The sequence below is a fragment of the Eschrichtius robustus genome, chromosome 10 (genome assembly GCF_028021215.1).
Source record: "Eschrichtius robustus isolate mEscRob2 chromosome 10, mEscRob2.pri, whole genome shotgun sequence".
Taxonomy (NCBI): domain Eukaryota; kingdom Metazoa; phylum Chordata; class Mammalia; order Artiodactyla; family Eschrichtiidae; genus Eschrichtius; species Eschrichtius robustus.
This window is the reverse complement of record NC_090833.1, coordinates 92858011-92872462: the sequence shown is the minus strand read 5'-3', so window position 1 is coordinate 92872462 and position 14452 is coordinate 92858011. Positions and strand designations below refer to the sequence as shown.

Here is a 14452-nt window from a genome sequence, read left to right as displayed (position 1 = left end):
GGTTGTCTTTTCATCTTTTTCATGGTTTCCTTTGCTGTGCAAAAGCTTTGAAGTTTCATTAGGTCCCATTTGTTTATTTTTGTTTTTATTTCCATTCCTCTAGGAGGTGGGTCAAAAAGGATCTTGCTGTGATTTATGTCATAGCATGTTCTGCCTATGTTTTCCTCTAGGAGTTTGATAGTGTCTGGCCTTACATTTAGGTCTTTAATCCATTTTGAGTTTATTTTTGTGTATGGTGTTAGGAAGTGTTCTAATTTCATTCTTTTACATGTAGCTGTCCAGTTTTCCCAGCCCCACTTATTGAAGAGGGTGTCTTTTCTCCATTGTATACTCTTGCCTCCTTTATCAAAGATAAGGTGACCATATGTGGGTGGGTTTATCTCTGGGCTTTCTATCCTGTTCCATTGATCTGTATTTCTGTTTTTGTGCCAGTACCATACTGTCTTAATTACTGTAGCTTTGTAGTATAGCCTGAAGTCAGGGAGCCTGATTCCTCCAGCTCCGTTTTTCTTTTTCAAAATTGTTTTGGCTATTCGGGGTCTTTTGTGTTTCTATACAAATTGTGAAATTGTTTGTTCTAATTCTGTGAAAAATGCCATTGGTAGTTTGATAGGGATTGCACTGAATCTGTAGATTGCTTTGGATAGTATAATCATTTTCACAATGTTGATTCTTCCAATCCAAGAATGTGGTATACCTCTCCATCTGTTTGTATCATCTTTAATTACTTTCATCAGTGTCTTTTAGTTTTCTGCATACAGGTCTTTTGTCTCCTTAGGTAGGTTTATTTCTAGGTATTTTATTCTTTTTGTTACACTGGAAATGGGAGTGTTTCCTTAATTTGTCTTTCAGATTTTTCATCATTAGTGTATAGGAATGCAAGAGATTTCTGTGCATTAATTTTGTATCCTGCTACTCTGCCAAATTCATTGATTAGCTCTAGTAGTTTTCTGTTAACATCTTTAGAATTCTCTATGTATAGTGTCATGTCATTTGCAAACAGTGACAGTTTTATTTCTTCTTTTCCGAATTGGATTCCTTTTATTTCTTTTTCTTCTCTGATTGCTGTGGCTAAAACTTCCAAAATGCTGTTGAATAATAGTGGTGAGAGTGGGCAACCTTGTCTTGTTCTTGATCTTAGTTTAAATGGTTTCAGTTTTTCACCATGGAGAATGATGTTGGCTGTGTTATTGTTGTATATGGCCTTTATTATGTTGAGGTAGGTTCCCTCTATGCCTATTTTCTGGAGAGTTTTTATCATAAATGGGTGGTGAATTTTGTCAAAAGCTTTTTCTGCATCTATTAAGACTATCATACGGTTTTTATCCTTCAGTTTGTTAATATGGTGTATCACATTGATCGATTTGCATATACTGAAGAATCCTTGCATTCCTGGGATAAACCCCAGTTGATCATGGTGTATGATCCTTTTAATATGCTGTTGGATTCTGTTTGCTAGTATTTTGTTGAGGATTTTTGCATCTATGTTCATCAGAGATATTGGCCTGTAATTTTCTTTTTTTGTGACATCTTTGTCTGATTTTGGTGTCAGGGTGATGGTAGCCTTGTAGAATGAGTTTGGGAGTGTTCCTCCCTCTGCTATATTTTGGAGGAGTTTGAGAAGGATAGGTGTTAGCTCTTCTCTAAATGTTTGATAGAATTCACCTGTGAACCCATCTGGTCCTGGGCTTTTGTTTGTTGGAAGATTTTAAATCAAAGTTTCAATTTCAGTGCTTGTGATTGGTCCTTTTATGTTTTCTGTTTCTTCCAGGTTCAATCTCGGAAGGTTGTGCTTTTCTAAGAATTTGTCCATTTCTTCCAGGTTGTCCATTTTATTGGCATATAGTTGCTTGTAGTAATCCCTCATGATCCTTTGTATTTCTGCAGTATCAGTTGTTACTTCTCCTCTTTCATTTCTGATTTATTGATTTGAGTCTTCTCCCTTTTTTTCTGGATGAGTCTGGCTAATGGTTTATCAATTTTGTTCATCTTCTCAAGGAAACAGCTTTTAGTTTTATTGATCTTTGCTATCGTTTCCTTCATTTCTTTTTCATTTATTTCTGATATGATCTTTATGATTTCTTTCCTTCTGCTAACTTTGGGGTTTTTTTGTTCTTCTTTCTCTAATTGCTTTAGGTGTAAGTTTAGGTTGTTTATTTGATATTTTTCTTGTTTCTTGAGGTAGCATTGTATTTCTGTAAACTTCCCTCTTAGAACTGCTTTTGCTGCATCCCATAGGTTTTGGGTCGTTGTGTTTTCATTGTCATTTGTTTCTAGGTATTTTTTGATTTCCTCTTTTATTTCTTCAGTGATCTCTTGGTTTTTTAGTAGTGTATTGTTTAGCCTCCATGTGTTTGTATTTTTTACAGTTTTTTTCCTGTAATTGATATCTAGTCTCATAGCGTTGTGGTCAGAAAAGATACTTCATATGATTGCAATTTTCTTAAATTTACCAAGGCTTGATTTTTGACCCAAGATATGATCTATCCTGGAGAATGTTCCATGAGCACTTGAGAAGAAAGTGTATTCTGTTGTTTTTGAATGGAATGTCCTATAAATATCAATGAAGTCCCTCTTGTTTAATGTGTCATTTAAGGCTTGTGTTTCCTTATTTATTTTCATTTTGGGTGACCTGTCCATTGGTGAAAGTGGGGTGTTAAAGTCCCCTACTATTATTGTGTTACTGTCAATTTCCCCGGTAGTTCTATTTTTCACTTTCTGAGGAGCCTCCATACTGTTTTCAGTAGTGGCTGTACCAATTTAAATTGCCACCAACAGTGCACAAGTATTCTTATTTCTCCACATCCTCACCAACACCTGTTATTTCTTGCATTTTTGATAATTACCATTGTAAGAAGTGTGAGGTTATATCTTCTTATGGTTTTGATTTGCATTTCCCTGGTGATTAATGATGCTGAGCACCTTTTCATGTACCTCATGGCCTTCGTATGTCTTCTTTGGAAAAATATCTATTGAAATCCTTTGCTCGTTTTTGATTGTATGTGGATTTTTGCTATTCAATTGTATGAGTTCCTTATACATTTTGGATATTGACCCCTTAGGGGATAAATGAGTTGCACATATTTTCTTACATTCCATATGTTGCCTTTTCACTTTGTTGATAATTTCCTTTGCTGTCTAGAAGCTTTTTAATTTGATGTAGTTCCACTTGTTGTTTATTTTTGCTTTTCTGGCCTAAATTTTTGGTGGCAAATCCAAAAAATCATTGACAGGACCAATGTCAGGGAGCTCACTGCTTATGTTTTCTTCTAGGATTTTTATAGTTTCAGGTCTTTAATCCATTTTAAGTTAACTTTTGTGTATTGTGTAAGATAGTGGTTCCTTATCCTTTTGCTTCTGGCTGTCCAGTTTTCCCAACCCATTTATTGAAGAAACTGTCCTTTCCCCATTGTGTATTCTTGGCTTCTTTGTCATTAATTAATTGACCATATATGAATGGGTTTATTTCTGGGCTCTTTTTTCTCTTCTGTTGATCTATGTGTCTGTTTTTATGCCAATACTGTATTGCTTTCGTTACTATAGCTTTGTAATCTAGCTTGAAATCAAGACTTATGATGCCTCCAGGATTGTTCTTTCTCAAGAATTCTTTAGCTATTCCAGGTCTTTTGTGGTTCCATACAAACAGTAGGATTATTTTCTACTTCTGTGAAAAATGCTATTGGAATTTTGTTAGAAATTGTATTGAATCTGGTGATTGCATTGGGTAGTATGGACATTTAAAGAATATTCTTCTTATCCATGAGCATGGAATATCTTTTCAAATATTAGTATTTTGTCAGTTTCTTTTTTCAGTGTCTTATAATTTTCAGTGTATAGGTCTTTTACCTCCTTTGTTAAATTTATTCCTAGGTATTTTATTCCTTTTGATGCAGTTATAAATGGGGTTGGTTTCTTATTTTCTTTTTCTGATAGTTTGTTATTAGTGTATAGAAACACAACAGATTTTTGTATTGGTTTTGTATCCTGCAACTTCACTAGTTTGTTTCCTAGTTTTAACAGTTTTATGGTAGAGTCTTTGGGGTTTTCTCTAAATAATATCATGTCACCTGCAAATAGTTACAGTGTTGCTTCTTCCTTTCTGATTTGAATGCCTTTTATTTCTTTTTCTTGTCTAACTGTTCTGGCTAGGACTTCCATTACTATGTTGAATAAGTGTGGTGAAAGTGAGCATCCTTTGTCTTGTTCCTGAACTCAGAGGAAAAACTTTCAGCTTTTCACTGTTCAGTATGATGTTAGCTGTGGACTTGTCATGTGGCCTTTATTATTTTGAGGTAAATTTCCTCTGTACCCACTTTGTTGAGAGTTTTGATCATAAATGGATGTTGAATTTTGTCAGACACTTTTCTGCATCTATTGAGATGATCACATGGTTTTTATCCTTCATTCTGTTAATGGGGTGTATCACACTGATTTGCAGATTTGAACCATTCTTGCATTCCTGGACTAAATCCCAGTTGTTCCTGGTGTATGTTGCTTAACGTATTGCTGAATTAGCTTTGCTAATGGTTTGTTGAGGATTTACGTTTATGTTCATCAGGGATACTGGCCTTGTAATTTTCTTGTCTTGTAGTGTTCATGTCTGAGTTTGGTTTCAGGGTAAAGGCCTCATAAAATGATTGGGTAAGTTTTCCCTCTCCTGTTTTTTGGAAGAGTTAGAGAAGGATTGGTTTGCTTCTTTAAATATTCGGTAGAATTCAGTAGTGAAGCCATCTGGTCCTGGACTTTTGTTTGTAGGTAGGATTTTAAACACTAATTCAATTTCTTTATTATTAATTGTCTGTTCAGTTTTTCTGTTTCTTCATGATTCAGTCTTGTTCTATGTTTCTAGAAGTTTTTCTGTTTTTTTTGGATTGTCCAGTTTGTTGGCATATAATTTTTCATACTTTCTTATGACGTGAGTGGTTTCCTTTGTATTTCTGTGGTGTCTGTTGTAATGTCTCTTCTTTCATTTTGATTTTATTTGTATCTTCTCTCTCTCTCTCTCTTTTTTTTTTTTTTTTTGATTATTCTAGCTGAAGTTTTGTCTATTTTGTTTACTTTTTGACTAACCAGCTCTTGGTTTCCTTGATCTTTTCTATCACCTTTTTAGGCTGTACTTCATTCTTTTCCTTCTCTGGTCTTTGATATTTCCCTCTACTAACTTTGGGCTTCATTTGTTTTTTATTTGAGATTTTTTGTTACTGCTTTTTATTGCTATGAACTTCCCTCTGAGAATGACTTTTGCTACAGCCCATAGTTTGGTGTGTTTATTTCTGTTTTCATTTGTCTCATGGTATTTTTTTACTTCTCTTTTGATTTTTCTTTTGACTCATTCAGTCATGTTTAGTAGGATGTTGTTTAATCTCCATATATTTGTGAATTTTCTAGTTTTCTTGTAATTGATTTCTAGTATAATATCATTGTGGTTGGAAAAGATGCTTGATATAATTTCAGTCTTCTTAAATTTATTAAGACTTGTCTTGTGGCTTGACATATGACCTATCCTGGAGAATGTTCCTTGTGTGCTTGGGAAGAATGTGTAGTCTTTCTTCTGAGTGGAATATTCTGTATATGTCTGTTAAGTTCTTAGGGTCTAAATGTGTCATTTAAGACCAATGTTTCTTTGTTGATTTTCTCTCTGGATGATCTACATGTTGATGTAAGTGGTGTGCTAAAATCCCCTACTATTGTATTGCTGTCTATTTCTTTCTTTAAGGTCTGTTAATACTGTTTTATATATTTAGGTGCTCCTATATTGGGTGCATAAATATTTACCAGTGTGTCCTCTTGTTGGATTAACTCCTTTATCATTATATAACGACCACCTTTGTCTCTTATTACAACTTTGTCTTAAAGCCTTTTTTTTTTCTGATATAAATATGCTACTTTAGCTTTCTTTTAGTTTCCATTTGGATGGAATATCTTTTTCCATCCCTTCACTTTCAGTGTGTATGTCCTTACATCTGAAGTGAGTATCTTGTAAGCAGCATGATGGGTCTTTTGTTGGTTTTTAAATCTAGTTAGCCACTCTGTGCTTTTTGATTGAAGAATTTAGTCCATTTGCATTTAAAGTAATTTATGATAGGTGTGTGCTTATTGCCATTTTATTTTCTGGAAGTTTTGTAATTCCATTGCTCCTTTCTTCATCTCTAGCTCTCTCCTTTTGTGATTCGGTGATTTTCTATAGTGGTATGCTTAGATTCCTTTTTATCTTTTTGTGTCTACTGTAGCTTTTTGCTCTGTGGGTACCATGAGGGTTACATAAAACATGTTTATAACTGTCTGTTTTAAGCTGACAATAACTTAAGTTCTAACACATTCTAAATCTCTGCATTTTTACTACCTCCCCCAATGTTTTATGTTTTTGATGTCACAAATTAGGTCTTGTTATATTGTGTATACCATAACAAATTGTTGTATTTATCGTTATTTTTACTACTTTTGTTTTTCAACCTTCATATTAGCTTTTAGGTGATTAACCTACCACCATTGCACCATTAGATTATTCTGAATTCTTCTATATATTTACCTTTACCAGTGAGAACTATACTTTCTTGTTTCCTGCTTCTACTTATTGACCTTCTGTTTCAGAGAAGTTCTTTTAACATTTCTTGTAAGGCCTATCTGGTGATGATGAACTCCTTTAGCTTTTGGTTGTCTGGAAAACTATCTCTGCCTTACTTCTGAAGGACCACTCTGCCAGTAGGGTATTATTGGTTGGCAGTTTTCGTCTGTCAGCCTTTGGATATATCATAACACTTCCTTCTGGCCTGCAGAGTTTCTGCTGAAAACTCTGATAGTCTTTTGGGGTTCCCTGGTACATAAGTTGTTTTTCCCTTGCTGCTTTTAAGAATCTCTCCTTGTCTTTAACTTTTGATATTTTAATTTTAATGTGTCTGATGTGGGTCTCTTTAGGTTCCTCTTACTTGGGTCTCTTTAGGTTCCTCTTATTTGGTACTCTCTATGCTTCCTAGATCTGATGTCTGTTTCTTTCCCCAGGTTAGGAGAGTTTCCTGCAGTTATTTCTTCAAATAAGTTTTCTGCCTCTTTCTCTCCTCTCCTTCAAGGACCCCTATAATTTGAAAGCTGGTCCATTTGTTGTTGCCCCATAAGTCTTTTAAGCTATTTTAGCTTTTTTTTTTCATTCTTTTTCCTTTTTGCTGCTCTGATTGGATAACTTATATTGCCATAATTTCAAGTTCACTGATCCTTTTTACTGTTTCATCTAGTCTGATGTTGAACCTCTCTATTGAATTTTTCAGTTCAGTTATTGTAGTCTTCAGGTCTATGACCCCTACTTGGTATTTTCTTATAGTTTCTCTCTCTTTGTTGAAATTCTCATTTTGTTTATCCATTGTTCTCCTGAGCTCTGTGAGCATCTTTATGATCATTATTTTGAACTGCTTATACGGTAAATCACTTACCTCCATTTGATTAAGGTCTTTTCTTGAGGCTTTATCTTGTCCTTTCATTTGGAACATATTCCTGTGTTTCTTCATTTTCTTGACTCTCTGTGTTGGTTTCTATGTATTAGATAAAACAGTCCTTTCTTGCAGTCTTGGAAGAGTGACCTCGTGTAGTAGATGAACTTTATTGTTCAACTCTGTCTTGGTTTTCTCTCATACCTTGGTGTTGTCCAAGCAACCTATTTATTCTTAGCTGCTCCCAGTAGTTGAGGGTACCTCAAGACTTGTCAGTGTTGCAAAGGGGAGGTTCTCAGTCAGCAGGTAGATTCAGGCTGATTGGCAAGAAGAAGCTCAGGGAGGAGCTTTTAAAGTACGCAAATATACCTCTTTCAGGGAAGACTGCTCCCTCTGCCCTGAGCCCTGGTAATAGCCAGGTAAGAAGTGTTTCTTCATTTGTTACTTTTCTTTCGAACTCATGAACGTAAGCCCTCTGGCCACCAGAGCCAGGCTATAAAGGGATGTGTCCTCTGGACAGCATTCACAACAGTTGGGGTGCACAAGCCCCTGTCTTGGAGACACTGATGACTTGGGGCCTGGTCAGATGGGAAGCATGAAGGGTAGCATCCCCTGGCCTCCTCAGTCTCTGCAGAGGATTGTAATTGGGCCCTGAATGTGTGTTTAATGATAAGCCTGCCACTCAGGCTCCAGTTCTGAAGATAAGCTTATTTGTCTCTTTCACAGTAAGATTAAGAGTGCATTTTAGTCTGCTGTATCTCCACTGTGCCCTGGGGCCATTAGTCATTTAAGAACTATTTCTCCTTTTGTTACAGTGCTACGGGACCCACAATAAGTTCTGCTGTAAGTTCTGTTGACTGCCAGAGGCCAGTGAATAAGAGGTGTCCAACTGGGCAGCAGCCACAAAAATCAGGGTTCCAGAGGGTGCACAAACTCCTTTCCAGGAGATACTGGTGATATGGAGTAAGACAGAGAGAGTACAAAGGTGATGCTCTGGCCTCTTTCTTTGAAGGTATTTAAATAGGCTCTTGTATGATGTTAAATTAGAAGCCTTCAGGCCAAAGCTTTAAGGTAAGGAAGTAGGCCTCTTAAACAGAAACACTGGTTGCTTTTTTGTTGGCTGCCTCTGTGCTGGGTTCGGGGGTAGGTGAGTCTGCATGCATGAGCCCTTTAAGAACTGTTTCTCGGTTCCCTATAGTGGGGGTCCCCAACCCCTGGGCCACGGACCACTACCGGTCTGTGGCCTGTTAGGAACCGGGCTGCACAGCAGGAGGTGAGTGGTGGCCGAGTGAGTGAAGCTTCATCTGTATTTACAGTTGCTCCCCAGCTCACATTACCGCCTGAGCTCTGCCTCCTGTGAGCATTATGGTGAGTTGTATAATTATTTCATTATATATTACAATGTAATAATAATAGAAATAAAGTGCACAATAAATGTAATGTGCTTGAATCTTCCCGAAACCATCCCCCACCCCCCGCCCCAGTCTGTGAAAAAATTGTCTTCCATGAAACTGGTCCCTGGTGCCAAAAAGTTTGGAGACCCCTGCCCTATAGCCTTGTAAATCTCATGGGCACAAGGCTTGTTGGCTTTCAAAGCCAGATATTTTAGGGGCTTGCCTCTCAGGTGCTGGTCTTAAAATTTGGGGTGCCAGCTGTGGTGTTCACACCTTTCACTCCTCAGGGAGCAGGTCAGAGTTGTTAGTCCCTCTTGATTGTGGGTTGCCATGCAACAGGTGGCTTTTATGTGGATTGTGTCTCAGCCTCTACTATCCATTTCAGCGTAGGCTTTTTCTCATTTGCCTGATGTGTAGGAGTTGCTCAGCTAGTTTTTGGGTTTCTTTCAGAGAAAATTGTTTCATATGTAGGTGTAGATTTGGTGTGACTATGGGAGGAGGTGAATTCATGATCCTCTTATGTAGCCACTTTGAACGTTTAATGTAGAACTATTTCTCCCTTCAACTGTCTCAGTTTTTGCTTTGAAATATAGTCAGCTCTGTATCTGCAGGTTTCATATCCACAGGTTCTGCATCCATGGATTTTGGTATTTGTGGTGAGTCAAGGAACCAGTACCCTACAGATACTGAAGGAAAACTGTATTTTGATATCTGTCATTAGGTTTGTAAATGTTTATAATTTTTATGTCTTGCTGTATTGAACCTTTCATTAATATATATATATATATTTTTTTTCTTTGTCTCTTATAACCTCTTTTGACTTAAAGTCTATTTTGTTTGATATTAGTATCCCCAGTCCTGCTCTCTTTCGGTTTCTTTTTGCATGGAGTATCTTTTTCCATCCTTTCACTTTTAGTCTTTTTATCTAAAGTGATTCTCTTATAGACAGCATATGGTTGAAGCCTGTGGTTTTATCAGTTCTTCCAAACTCAGTCTTTTGTTTGGAGGATTTAACCTCTTTACATTTAAATAAGTACTTATAAGGAGAGATTTATTTCTGTCATTTTGCTCTTTGTTTTTTTTTGTGTGTGCCCTTAAGCTCTTTTGTCCCTCATTTCCTGCATTTCTGTCTTTTGAGAAGTGCTTAAATTTCTTTCTCATTTGCTTTGATATATATTCTTTAGCTATTTTCTTTGTGGTTATCAGAGGGATTATAAATAATATGCTAAAGTTACAACACTCTTTTTTTTTTTTTTTTTTTTTTTTTTTTTTTTTTTTTTTTTTTAAAATTTTTTTTTTATTTTGTATTTATTTATTATTTTTATTTTTGGCTGTGTTGGGTCTTCATTTCTGTGTGAGGGCTTTCTCCAGTTGCGGCGAGTGGGGGCCACTCTTCATCGCGGTGCGCGGGCCTCTCACTATCGCGGCCTCTCTTGTTGCAGAGCACAGGCTCCAGACGCGCAGGCTCAGTAGTTGAGGCTCACGGGCCCAGTTGCTCCGCGGCATGTGGGATCTTCCCAGACCAGGGCTCGAACCCGTGTCCCCTGCATTGGCAGGCAGACTCTCAACCACTGCGCCACCAGGGAAGCCACAACACTCTTAATTTGAATTTATACCCACATTTCAATAACATACAAAAATTCTGCCTGTTTACAGCTCCATCCCCATTGTTTTTGTTTTTTTTATGTCACAGAATTACATCCTTATACTTTTGTGACCCCTGAACATAAACTAATAATTCTGTTAAATGCATTCATCTCTTAAATTTTGTAGAAAACGTGATTTGGAGTTACAGATGAAAGTTATAGTACCTTTAGACTAATTTTTTAAAATGTTAAATCATGTAGGAAAAGAAGTTCAGTTACAAGCCATTGTTACAATACTAGTAGATTTTATAGGCTCATATACTAATTTTATTGAGATCTTTATTTCTCCACATGGCTTCATGTTACTGTCTAGTGTACTTTTATTTTACTTTACAGGACTGCCTTGAGCATTTCTTGGAGGTCATGTCTAGTGGTAACAAACTTCCTCAGCTTTTGTTTATTTGAAAATGTGTTGATTTCTTCCTCACTTTTTTTTTTTTAATATTTATTTATTTGGCTGCACTAGGTCTTAGTTGCGGAACACAGGATCTTTAGTTGCAGCATGTGAACTCTTATTTGCAGTGCGTGGGATCTAGTTCCCTGACCAGGAATCAAACCCAGGCCCCCTGCATTGGGAGCTCGGAGTCTTAGCCATTGGACCACCAGGGAAGTCCCACTTCCTCACTTTTGAAAGAAAATTTTGCCAGAAGGATTGTTGGTTGATGGTTTTCTTCTTTTAGCACTTTGAATATATTGGCCCGCTGTTTTCTGGCCTCCAAAACTTCTGATGAGAAATCTGCTCTTATATTATTGAGGATCCATTGTATGTGATGATTTGCTTTTCTCTTGCTGCTTTCAAAATCTCTCTTTACCCTTGGCTTTTGAAAATTTGATTATGTCTCATTATGACCCTCTTTGAGTTCACCTTGTTTAGAGTTAGTTGAGCTTCTTGAATGTTAGCATTCATGTCTCTCATCAAGTTTGGGACACTTTTTACCATTCTTTCTTTTTTTTTTTTTTTTTTAATTTTTGGCTGCATTGAGTCTTTGGTGCTACATGCAGGCTTTCTCTAGTTGTGGCGAGCGGGAGCTACTCTTCGTTGCAGTGCGCGGGCTTCTTATTGCAGTGGCTTCTCTTGTTGCGGAGCATGGGCTCTAGGTGCGCAGGCTTCAGTAGTTGTGGCATGCGGGCTCAGTATTTGTGGCTCGTAGGCTCTAGAGTGCAGGCTCAGTAGTTGTGGCGTGTGGGCTTAGTTGCTCCGCAGCATGTAGGATCCTCCCGGACCAGGGCTCAAACCTGTGTCCCCTGCATTGGCAGGTGAATTCTTAACCACTGCGCCCCCCAGGGAAGCCCTTTACCATTATTTCTTCAAATAGTCTCTCTTCCCCTTTTCCTCTTGCTTTTCCTACTGGTACTCCCACAATGCATACGCTGGTCCTTGTGGTTGTGTCCCACTGGTCCCTTAGGCTCTGTTTGCTTTTCTTCAGTGTTTTTTCTTTCTGTTCCTCAGTCTCCGTTTCCAATGTCTTATCTTCAAGTTCACTGATTCGTTATTCTGTCTGCTCAAATCTGCCTTTGCATTCCTCTGGTGAATTTTTCATTTTAGTTATTGTACTTTTCAGGTCCAGAATTTCTTTTTGGTTTTCTTTCTTTATACTGATGTTTCCATTTTGTTCACACATCGTCTTATTAACTTTCTCCACATCTTCCTTTATTTCTTTGAGCATCTTTAAGACTTCTGTTTTAAAGTCTTTGTCTGATATATCTGCCATTAAGTCTTTTTCAGGGACAGATTCTTTTGAATATTTTTTTTTCTTTGAATGGGCCATGCTTTTCTGTTTTTTGTATGCCTTTTGATATTTTGTTGAACACTGGACATTTTAATTTAATAATGTGGTAACTCTGGAAATCAGATTCTCCCCCCTTTTCCCCAGTGTTTACACTTTTTTGTTATTGTTTTAGGTTGTTTTGTTGTTGTTGTTGTTGTTGTTGTAGGCTGTCTGTGTGCTGAGGATCAGCCTGAAGTGTAAACTTAATGTCTAATTATGTCTTTTCTGAGCTTTTACTTGGGTATGTGCAATCATTTTCTAACTTTCCCCACATATTTAGTTTGATTTTTCATGTCCTAGTCTTTAATGTCTGACTCCTGAAAAGGAAAAGGCAAAAATGACGGTGGGAAACAAAAAGCAACAGCTCTTTAAATATCCTTAATGCTACCTCAGCCAGAGGGTAGCGGCTTGCAGCAGTGACAACCCTCCTCTTTGTCTGCATCTCTGTGATCAGCAGCCGCAATCAGCAACTGGAGCACAGATACTCAATATTTGGGGGACAGAGTCCTTTTTGCCCACTCTTGCTCCCCTAAGCTGTGTGCAGGTGGCTTCAAGAACATGTGCACAGCTGCCTGCCATGTTGTTGGAGGGGGCATGGGTAGCTACTACTGTGCTAAGAGCTGAAATTGCCCACGCTTTACTGTAATGTACGTTTAAGCCTTCTCCATGAAGTTGCAAGCCTTCAGCAGTCTCCAGAGTTCCAAAAAAGTTATATCAGACAGATTCTGCCACTGCAATTGCTTCCTAGTTGGGGAGATAGGTTCCTGGTGCTTCCTACTCTGCCATCTTCATAGAATCCTAGATCATTGAGTTTTAAACTCAAGTCTTGTGTAGATTTGCTTTAAAAGAAAAAAATCTTCTTGTGAACATCTAATTTTGGGCAAAAAAATATATGCTACTAAGACAAATTTGCAAATAATAAATAAAACTATAAAACCATAAAACCCATGTCCCCAATTCATTCAAAATAGCATCATTAATTGTAATGGACCAATGATGTTTTGCTCAAAGTAAGTTACTGCTATGAATGAGAATATGCAGGTTATCTTTTTATTTTGTGGTAATATATACATAACATAAAACTTACCATTTTAACCCTTTTAGAGTATATAGTTTAGTTCACATTGTTGTGCAACCATCACATCATTATCCATCTCTAAAATAATTTCATTGTCCCACAGAGAAACTTTGTACCCAGTAAACAATAACTCCCCATTTTTCCCTTTCTCAGCCACAAGTTCTTTCTTGAGTTCTGCATATCTATCCTTTAATGTGATTACTTAGTTCTCTTATCAGTTTGCTCTGTTGGAAATACCTTGAAATTTTCATCCGTAGTTTGCTGTGTCATTGTTTAATATTCACTTGGAAGGAACTCATTTATATGAAGATTACCTCTGTTCTTTTTTTCATTAGCTTTATCTATTTAATTTTCAAAACACAAATACAAAAGAGCATGTTGTAGTCTCTCAGATGACATAGAATATACTTATAGTGATATTTTAAATTAGCATTAAAACAAAGTTTAAAAAGTTTCTACAGGCTTTATACAAGTTTTGAATTACCAGTGTGAAGATATAGTTAGGTTATTCTTTATAGACATGGTATATGGTCATAAGAACATAGGCTAATGTAGTGGAATTAGAAATAGAAAAGGAGGGATAGCTATGTGGGGGAGCAGAAAAGATGACCTTAGATCCAGATGTGAGAGGAGTAGTAGAGCAAGGGTGACCCTCAAGAAATGGAACCTGCTATATCAGGGGACAGATTTTATCATTAACAAGAGTAGGGAAATTTGAAGGAAAAACTAATTTGAAGAAGAAAACATTTGATGCTTTATCAAGTTAAATCTACCTTGCAGGAAGAAGAGAGATGATTAAAGGTGTGTTTTAGGAGTTACTGGCATAAAAGAGCTAAGATTAATCATCAAATATTCTTCTGGAATGAGAGAATGCATATTCAGAAGAGCAGAGGCAAGAGTGTTAGGGTTTTCTTGTAACACCGGAGACAAAAGGCAGGGACAGTGGAAGACCCAAGATGTAAAATGAGAATCAGGATAATCATACCCCAGAAGGAAAGGAAAGCATGTTTAAGATAGTGGGAGTCAGCAGTGTAGAATGTGGCTGATAGCATGATGGCAAGAAAAGATTACAAAAAATAAAATATCATTTATTGTGATTATTTGCTGAAATTTTACTTTTTTCAAGGAAAACAGAGCTATATGT

The 14452-nt window shown here is 36.9% G+C and overlaps 1 protein-coding gene across 2 annotated transcripts in view; it reads left to right on the top strand.

Moving 5' to 3' along the window:
* Positions 1 to 14452, top strand: part of CENPP (centromere protein P) — a 228467-nt gene that overhangs the window by 7026 nt on the left and 206989 nt on the right. The window lies entirely within an intron of this gene.